We start from the raw sequence: 8,627 nt of genomic DNA on the forward strand, positions 1-8,627 counted from the left end.
TGATTTGAGTCCTCTCCTTTTACTTGATGAGTCTGGCTAAAGGTTATCAATCTTGTTTATCTTCTCAAAGAACCAGCTTTTAGTTTTATTGATCTTTCTTTTTTTTGTAATTAATTAATTGGGCTTCCTTGGTGGAGCAGTGGTTGAGAATCTGCCTGCTAATGCAGGGGACACGGGTTCGAGCCCTGGTCTGGGAGGATCCCACATACCGTGGAGCAACTAGGCCCATGAGCCACAACTACTGAGCCTGCGCATCTGGAGCCTGTGCTCTGCAACAAGAGAGGTCGCGATAGTGAGAGGCCCGCGCACTGCCATGAAGAGTGGCCCCCGCTTGCCACAACTAGAGAAAGCCCTTGCACAGAAACAAAGATGCAACACAGCAAAAAAAAATAAATTAATAAACTCCTACCCCCAACATCTTCTAAAAAAATAATAATAATTAATTAATTAATTTCTTTTTGGCTGTGTTGGGTCTCTGTTGCTGCGCACAGGCTTTCTCTAGTTGCAGTGAGTGGGGGCTACCCTTCATTGTGGTTTGCAGGCTTCTCATTGTGCTGGCTTCTCTTTGTTGAAGAGCACAGGCTCTAGGCATGCGGGCTTCAGTAGTTGTGACATGCGGTCTCAGTAGTTGTGGCACACGGGCTTAGTTGCCCCACGGCATGTGGGATCTTCCCAGACCAGGGATCGAACCCATGCCCCCGGCATTGGCAAGCAGATTCTCAACCACCGCACCACCAGGGAAGTCCTTATTGCTCTTTGCTATTGTTTTCTTTGTTTCTATGTCATTTATTTCGGCTCTGATCTTTATGATTTCTTTCCTTCTGCTAACTTTGGGTTTTGTTTGTTCTTCTTTCTCTAGTTCCTTTGGGTGTAGGGCTAGACTGTTTATTTGAGATTTTTCTTGTTTCTTGAGGTAGGCTTGTGGAGCTATAAACTTCCCTCTTACCACTGCTTTTGCTGCATCCCATAGGTTTTTGATTGGCGTGCTTTCATTGTCATTTGTCTCTAGGTATTTTTTGATTTCCTCTTTGATTTCTTCAGTAATCTCTTGGTTACTTAGTAACGTATTGTTTAGCTTCCATGTGTTTGTGTTTTTTACGTTTTTTCCCCTGTAATTTATTTCTTATCTCATAGCATTGTGCTTGGAAAATATGCTTGATATAATTTCAATTTTCTCAAATTTACTGAGGCTTGATTTGTGACCCAAGATGTGATCTATCCTGGAGAATGTTCCATGTGCACTTGAGAGGAAAGTGTAATCTCCTGTTTTTGGATAGAATATTCTATAAATATCAATTAAATCTATCTGGTCTATTGTGTCAATTAAAGCTTGTGTTTCCTTATTAGTTTTGTTTGGATGATCTTTCCATTGGTGTAAGTGAGGTGTTAAAGTCCCCCACTATTATTGTGTTATTGTCTATTTCCTCTTTTATAGCTGTTAGCATTTGCCTTATGTATTGAGGTGCTCCTATATTGTGTACATATATATTTATAATTGTTGTATCTTCTTGGATCGATCCCTTGATCATTATGTAGTGTCTTTCCTTGTCTCTTGTACCATTCTTTATTTATTATTTTTATTTATTTATTTATTTATTTATTTTTGCGGTACGCAGGCCTCTCACTGTTGTGGCCTCTCTCGTTGCGGAACACAGGCTCTGGACGCGCAGGCTCAGCAGCCACGGCTCACGGGCCCAGCCGCTCTGCAGCATGTGGGATCTTCCCGGACCGGGTCACGAACCCGTGTCCCTTGCATTGGCAGGCAGACTCTCAATCACTGCGCCACCAGGGAAGCCCATCATTCTTTATTTTAAAGTCTGTTTTATCTGATATGAGTATTGCTCCTCCAGCTTCCTTTTGATTTCCATACACATGGAATATCTTTTTCCATCCCCTCACTTTCAGTCTGTATGTGTCCCTGGGTCTGAAGTGGGTCTTTTGTAGACAGCATATGTATTGGTCTTGTTTTTGTATCCATTCAGGGAGCCTGTGTCTTTGGGTTGGAGTATTTAATCAACTCACCTTTAAGGTAATTATCGATATGTATGTTTTTACTACCATTTCCTTAATTGTTTTGGGTTTGTTTCTGTAGGTCCTTTTCTTCTCTTGTGTTTCCCACTTAGAGAAATTCCTTTAGCATTTGTTGTAGAGCTGGTTGGCGGTGCTGAATTCTGTTAGCTTTTGCTCGTCTATAAAGCTTTTGATTTCTCCATCGAATCTGAGTGAGATTCCTGCTGGGTAGAGTAATCTTGGTTGTAGGTTCTTCCCTTTCATCACTTTAAATATATCAGGCCACTCCCTTCTGGTTTGTAGAGTTTCTGCTGAGAAATCAGCTGTTAACCCTATGGGAGTTCCCTTGTATATTATTTATCTTTTTTCCCTTGCTGCTTTCAATAATTTTTCTTTGTCTTTAATTTTTGTCAATTTGATTACTATGTGTCTTGGTGTGTTTCTCCTTGGGTTCCTCCTGCCTGGACCTCTCTGTGCTTCATGAACTTGGGTGGCTATTTCCTTTCCCACATGAGGGAAGTTTTTGACTATAATCTCTTCAAATATTTTCTTGGGTCCTTTCTCTCTTCTCCTTCTGGACCCTACAATGTGAATGTTGGTGCATTTAATGTTGTCCCAGATATCTCTTAGGCTGTCTTCATTTGTTTTTTCATTCTTTTTTCCTTATCCTGTTCCGCAGCAGTGAATTCCACCATTCTGTCTTCCAAGTCACTTATCCGTTCTTCTGCCTCAGTTATTCTGCTATTGATTCCTTCTAGTATATTTTTCAATTCAGTTATGGTATTATTCATCTTTGTTTGTTCATTAATTCTTCTAGGTGTTTGTTTTTTAATTCTTCCAGGTCTTTGTTAAGCATTTCTTGCTTCTTCTCGATCCTTGCCTCCATTCTTTTTCCAAGGTCCTGGATCATCTTCACTATCGTTATTCTGAATTCTTTTTCTGGAAGGTTGCCTATCTCACTTCATTTAATTGTTTCTCTGGGATTTTATCTTTTCCTTCATCTGGTACATAGCCCTCTGCCTTTTCATTTTTTCTATCTTTCTGTGAATGGGATTTTCATTCCACAGGCTGCAAGATTATAGTTCTTCTTGCTTCTGCTGTCTGCCCTCTGGTGAATGAGTTATCTAAGAGGCTTGTGCAAGCTTCCTGATGGGAGGGACTGATCAAAACTTATATATCTTTGTTTGAGAAAGAATAAGTTAAGCTAATGAATTACTTGGGATAGTAACCAAACTATTGAAAAGACAATAATAAAAAAAAAGAAAGCTAAACTCATAAATCTGAAGTCTGGAAGTCCTATTATTTAAACAGCTGCATATTTTTATTAACTACTTAAAACTAGTTTTACTGCAGTATTCTCCATAATGTGTTTGGAGGTCTTAAAGCACATGTGTTTCCTTTAACATGTATCTTTAAACAGATTTCTACCTTATTATTAGTTTTTTTGTTTTTTTTTTTAATGCTTACACAGAGAACTGATTTCCCTAATTTATAATTAAATAACTCTTGGTCTTCACTAATTCCAAATTGTGTAACATCATAAAATAATCTAATTTTATAGAGCAAAAGCCTCTATTTTACATAATGTATTCAATGAACAAAAACTAAAAATTCCTGTGATTTTTTTATCTTAAGGGAATTATATAGACAAAAGCTTAATTAAAGTTGATATCTCTCTATTTTATATCTTTACAGATAGAGACTTCTTCAAATGGTTCTATTTTTAAGTGGAGGAAAGATTGCTTAAAATCTGTTATCCAAAACTAAATTATAAACAGGAATTAGTATCTAGAATGCTTAAGCTATTTAGAGCATTTCACCTCTCCCATCAAAGTGTACATTTGTGGGACTTCCCTGGCAGTCCAGTGATAAAGAATCCGCCTTCCAATGCAGGGGACATGGGTTTGATCCCTGGCCAGGGAACTAAAATCCCATATGCTGTGGGGCAACTAAGCCTGCAGGCCACAACTACGGAGCTCGCATGCTCTGGAGCCCACATGCCACACTAGAGAGAAGCCCGCATGCCGCAATGAAGAGACTATGCACCACAATGAAAGATCTCACATGCCTCAACAAAGATCCTGCATGCTGCAACTAAGATCAGATGCAACCAAAAAAAAAAAAAAACAAAAACCAGTGTACATTTGTACCTCATGTTCTCTCTTTCAAAAAGATCATAGATTTAAATAATATATGGACTTTCTACCTAATAGTCAAGAGAATTATTACCAAAAATACATTTTAAAAATATGTGATGAATATTTACAGAATTATTTCTGCTTTGACAAGCCATAAAGTTACAACCTGAGGAAAGTTATAAATCCTTCCAACCTAAAGATCAGAGAAAAATCTCCTCCTACTTCTGGCAGGGGGAGAGGAAAAGTAATCATTTCAAAATATGCTCAGAACTCTCTGTTTTCCTTAACAAGGCCTGCCCTCAAAGAAAACTATTTCCCAAAACCTAACTGACCTGAAGAAAGGGAAATACCCAACTCCAGCTCTTCTAGCCTTCAATGTGGAACAAGAGACAGAAAGACTGAGACCTAATCATAAGACTATAGAGTTTTCCCCCTGCCCCACACCTCACTCAGAGGATTAAAGCTAAAAGAACTGCAAGCCTCAGTTCCTGAGGTTTCCCTAAGGAGTCTTTAGAGAAACCCAAAGACAACATGGAAAACAAAAACAAAGACACTAGAGGAAATTTTAGCCTGTGACACCACAGCTAAAGCAAACAGGAAGCACCATATAACTGCCAGCCATATAACCAAAACCTTACACTAGAGGCCTATTTACCTCAGTTTCTCTTTCCTGATACGTCACGTCCAAGTTTCAATAAAAATTTACAAGTCATGCTAAAAGGCAAAAAACACAGTCTGAAGAGACAAACATCAGAACTAGACTCGGATATGGCAGAGATTTTGAAATTATCAGACTGGGAATTTAAGTAAGTTTTAATATGCTAATGGAAAAAGTGGACAGTGGCAAGAACAGATGGGTAGTTTAAGCAGAGGATGGAAACTCTAAGAAAGAACTGAAAGGAAATGCTAGATATCAAAATCACTGTTACAGAAATGGAGAATACCTTTAATGGGGCTCACCTGTAGACTGGATGTGGCTGAAGAAAGAGTCAGTGAGTCTGAAGATACATCAGTACGAAGTTCCTAAGCTGAAAAACAAAGAGAAAGAAGATGGAGAAAAAACAACAACAATAGAATAGAATATCCAAAAACTGTGGGACAATTACAAAAGATGTAACATACATCTAATAGGAACACTAGAAGGAGAAAAGAAAAGAGTAAGGAGAAGAAATAATTGAAATAATAATGACTAAGAATTTTCCAAAATTAATGACAGACACCAAACCACAGATCCAGATATCTCAGAGGACACTAAGCAGGATAAGTACCCCAAAAAATCTATGCCTGGGAAAATATATTAAACTGCAGAAAATTGAAGACAAAGAGAAAATCTTGGAAGAAGCCAGAGAAAAAAAATCTTATCTGTAAAGAAAGAGATTTATATCGGATTTCTTTACAGATAATTACGCAAGTATGAAGAAAGTGAAACAAAATATTTAAAATATTAATAGGAGAAAACATCAACTGAGATTATGTATTCAGTGAAATTACCAATCAAAAGCAAAGCAGAAATACTTTCTCAAACAAAGAAAAATTCAGGGAATTTGTCACAAGTATACCTACCTTAAGAAATGTTAAAAGAAGTTCTTCAGAGCAAGGGGAAATGACATATGTCAGAAACTCAGATCTACATAAAGAAAGGAAGAGTGTTTAAGAAGGAATAGATAAACATAAAACAAACAAAATGGGCAAAAGATTTAAATAGGTACATCACAAAAGAAAATATTCAAATGGTCAATAAACATAAGAAAAAGTGCTTAATATCATTAGTTAACAAGGATGTGCAAATTAAACAATGAGATGCCACTAAATAACTCCCCACCTAGTCACCCATCGACAAAAGCTAAAAGACAAAAACCATTCAAGTGGTGGTAATGATGTGGAACAACTGGAGTTCTACACTGCTGAGGAAATAGAAACTGGTACACACACTTTGAAACACGATCTGACAGCATCTTCAAAAACCAACCGTATCTGCTACATTCCAAGGCTCTGTAATCCTCTCTTAAGAATATACCCAACAGAAATGCAAATATAAGTTCACCACAAGGCATGTTAAAGAATGTTTATAGCAGCAACTGTTTGCACTATCTGAAATCTAGAAATGCCCCTCTTCAATAGACAAAATGGCATAGCCACACAATGAAATACTCTAAAGAGAATGTACTTTATATAACAGAATAATATGAGTGGATTTCAAGTGTAATGCTGAGCAGAAGAAGCCAGATACAAGAGTGTATACTGAATGAGTCAGCTGTGTCATGTTCAAAAACAGGCAAAATTAATCGATAGTATTTGAAGTCAGCCCCTGAGGGTCTTAATGGGAATTCCAGGGACTATGGAGAAAGAAGTTTGGAAATTACTAGTTTAAAGAATAAAAGGAAAGTGCCCCTCAGATCTGCTTGATCATTTGGATCCTCAAAGAGCTTGTTCATACATATAAGACTCATCAAGACTTACTAATCAGAATGTCTGGGGTCATGGTGAAGGCTTGGATATCTATGTTTCTAATCAACAGTCTTGATCATGTTTATGCTGAGGAAAGTCTGGAAAATGCTGCTCTGGAAGCTATCTTAGAGCAGTGGATCTCAAACTTCAATAGGCAGACTCACTGGTGTGCTTTCAAAGGCTAATTTTAGAGCCCCATTCCATAAAATATGAATCAGTTCTCATAGGGTAGAATCCAGAAATACGAATGAACATGTTCCTTATTCTGGGAAACATGCCTTAGAAGTTGTATGATTACAGCCAAGGAAAATCAGACCCTAAGAGGTTAAAGAACCACATTAAGGTCACAAAGCAAATGGTGGGACCAAGAATGGAACTAAAGTCTCCTGACTAATAGTTCAAGACTCCTTGTACAACACCCCTCTCTATCCATGACTACCCATTTCCAGTCCTTTGATCAGAGACTGAACACATGCTATGTGTTCTCTGATTTAACTTCATCAGGAATCTCTTACAGAATCAAATTTCACATTACCCATCAAACTACATGGAGACACAGAACAGAGAAATGGCAAAACCCTTCGGACAATTAGAAAATCTATTACTTTCAGAGGCACTCTGTGGATTATCCATTTTCCTCTTCCTCCTCTTATTGCTACCATAAGCAGAAAGGCTTCTATGTGGTATTTTGCTTTCTGTGTTGTAAGAAATAATCAGATAAATTTTATAAACTCTCTGGGACTCAGGTCAAAGGTGAAGTGGCCCTTCACCACTGAAGAAAGATCATTAGTGTATATATTATTTTGTAAAAAAGGAAATCCAAAAAAGAAAATTCTCCATCATTTCCAACAGGGATTTTAGCCTCACCAAAATTAGTCATGGAGGTTATGCCTACTGAAATTATGGACAAAAATAGTTGTTGCATTAGAATTCTGCTAATCAGATAACTAAGCAGTCTTTGCTTTTGTTTAAAAATATTTCTCCAAGATGCAGAGGGAAATAACAGTAAACATAAACTATCAAAACTAACGTGAAAAAAATAAGGGAAATACCAATGTTGGTGGGCTGTTGAGGAACTGGAGCTCTCATGCATTGAAGATGGGAGTATAAATTAGTACAAACACTTTGTAAAACTGTACAATTAGTTTTAAACACACACATACCTTATGATGTACAAATTCTGCTCTAGGTAAATGTCCAGTAGAAATGCATATATGTGTTTACCAAAATAACATAGATAAGATATTCATAGCAACACTATTCCTATTAGTCCCAAGTTGGAAATTATCCAAATGTCCAATAGTAAAATGGATAAATATGCTATCTTACAGTCCGGTCAAGAGATATTATCAGCAATGAGAAGTGCTAACAACAACTACACACAATAAACTGGTTGAAACAAAAATTGAGTATAAGTCTGGCATGAGAGAATACACTCTTTATGATTCCATTTACACTAAATTCAAGAACAGGCAAAACTAACCTGCATTGTTCAAAGACAGGATAGGGATTACCCTTTGGGGGAATAGTGACTGCAAAGGGGTCCCCGGAGGCTTCTGGGCGCTGGTAATGTTCTGTTTCTGGATCTGAGTTCTGGTTACAGGGGTGTTCAGTTTGTAAAAATTCAAGGCATTATACACTTATGAGTTATGCATTTTTGTATATGTATATCATACTGTGATAATGTACTTTTAAAAGGCAAATGACACACACATACAGTCTATTACAAGTGAAAGTCTTACAAATGCTTTGCTGAGATACCTGCTTCTGCATAATCAAGGCTTATCTGGGCCTTGATTCTCTCTGAATACCTGCCTTGTCTCTGGATGGTGGGTTGGGATAAGCATCCGTACTTATAATGGAAGAATGTTGGGCTTGAGAATTAGATAGACTTTGGTGCAAATCCCGGTTGGGTCTCTTCTTAAATTTGTGATCTTGAGGATGTTAAACAATTTATTTGAACTTTAGTTTCCTCGTGTGTAAAACGAGGATAATACCACTGACCCTGTAGTAACCCTGAGAGGGTTAATT

Source organism: Stenella coeruleoalba (genome assembly GCF_951394435.1).
Source record: "Stenella coeruleoalba genome assembly, chromosome: 4".
In the NCBI taxonomy this organism is placed as follows: domain Eukaryota; kingdom Metazoa; phylum Chordata; class Mammalia; order Artiodactyla; family Delphinidae; genus Stenella; species Stenella coeruleoalba.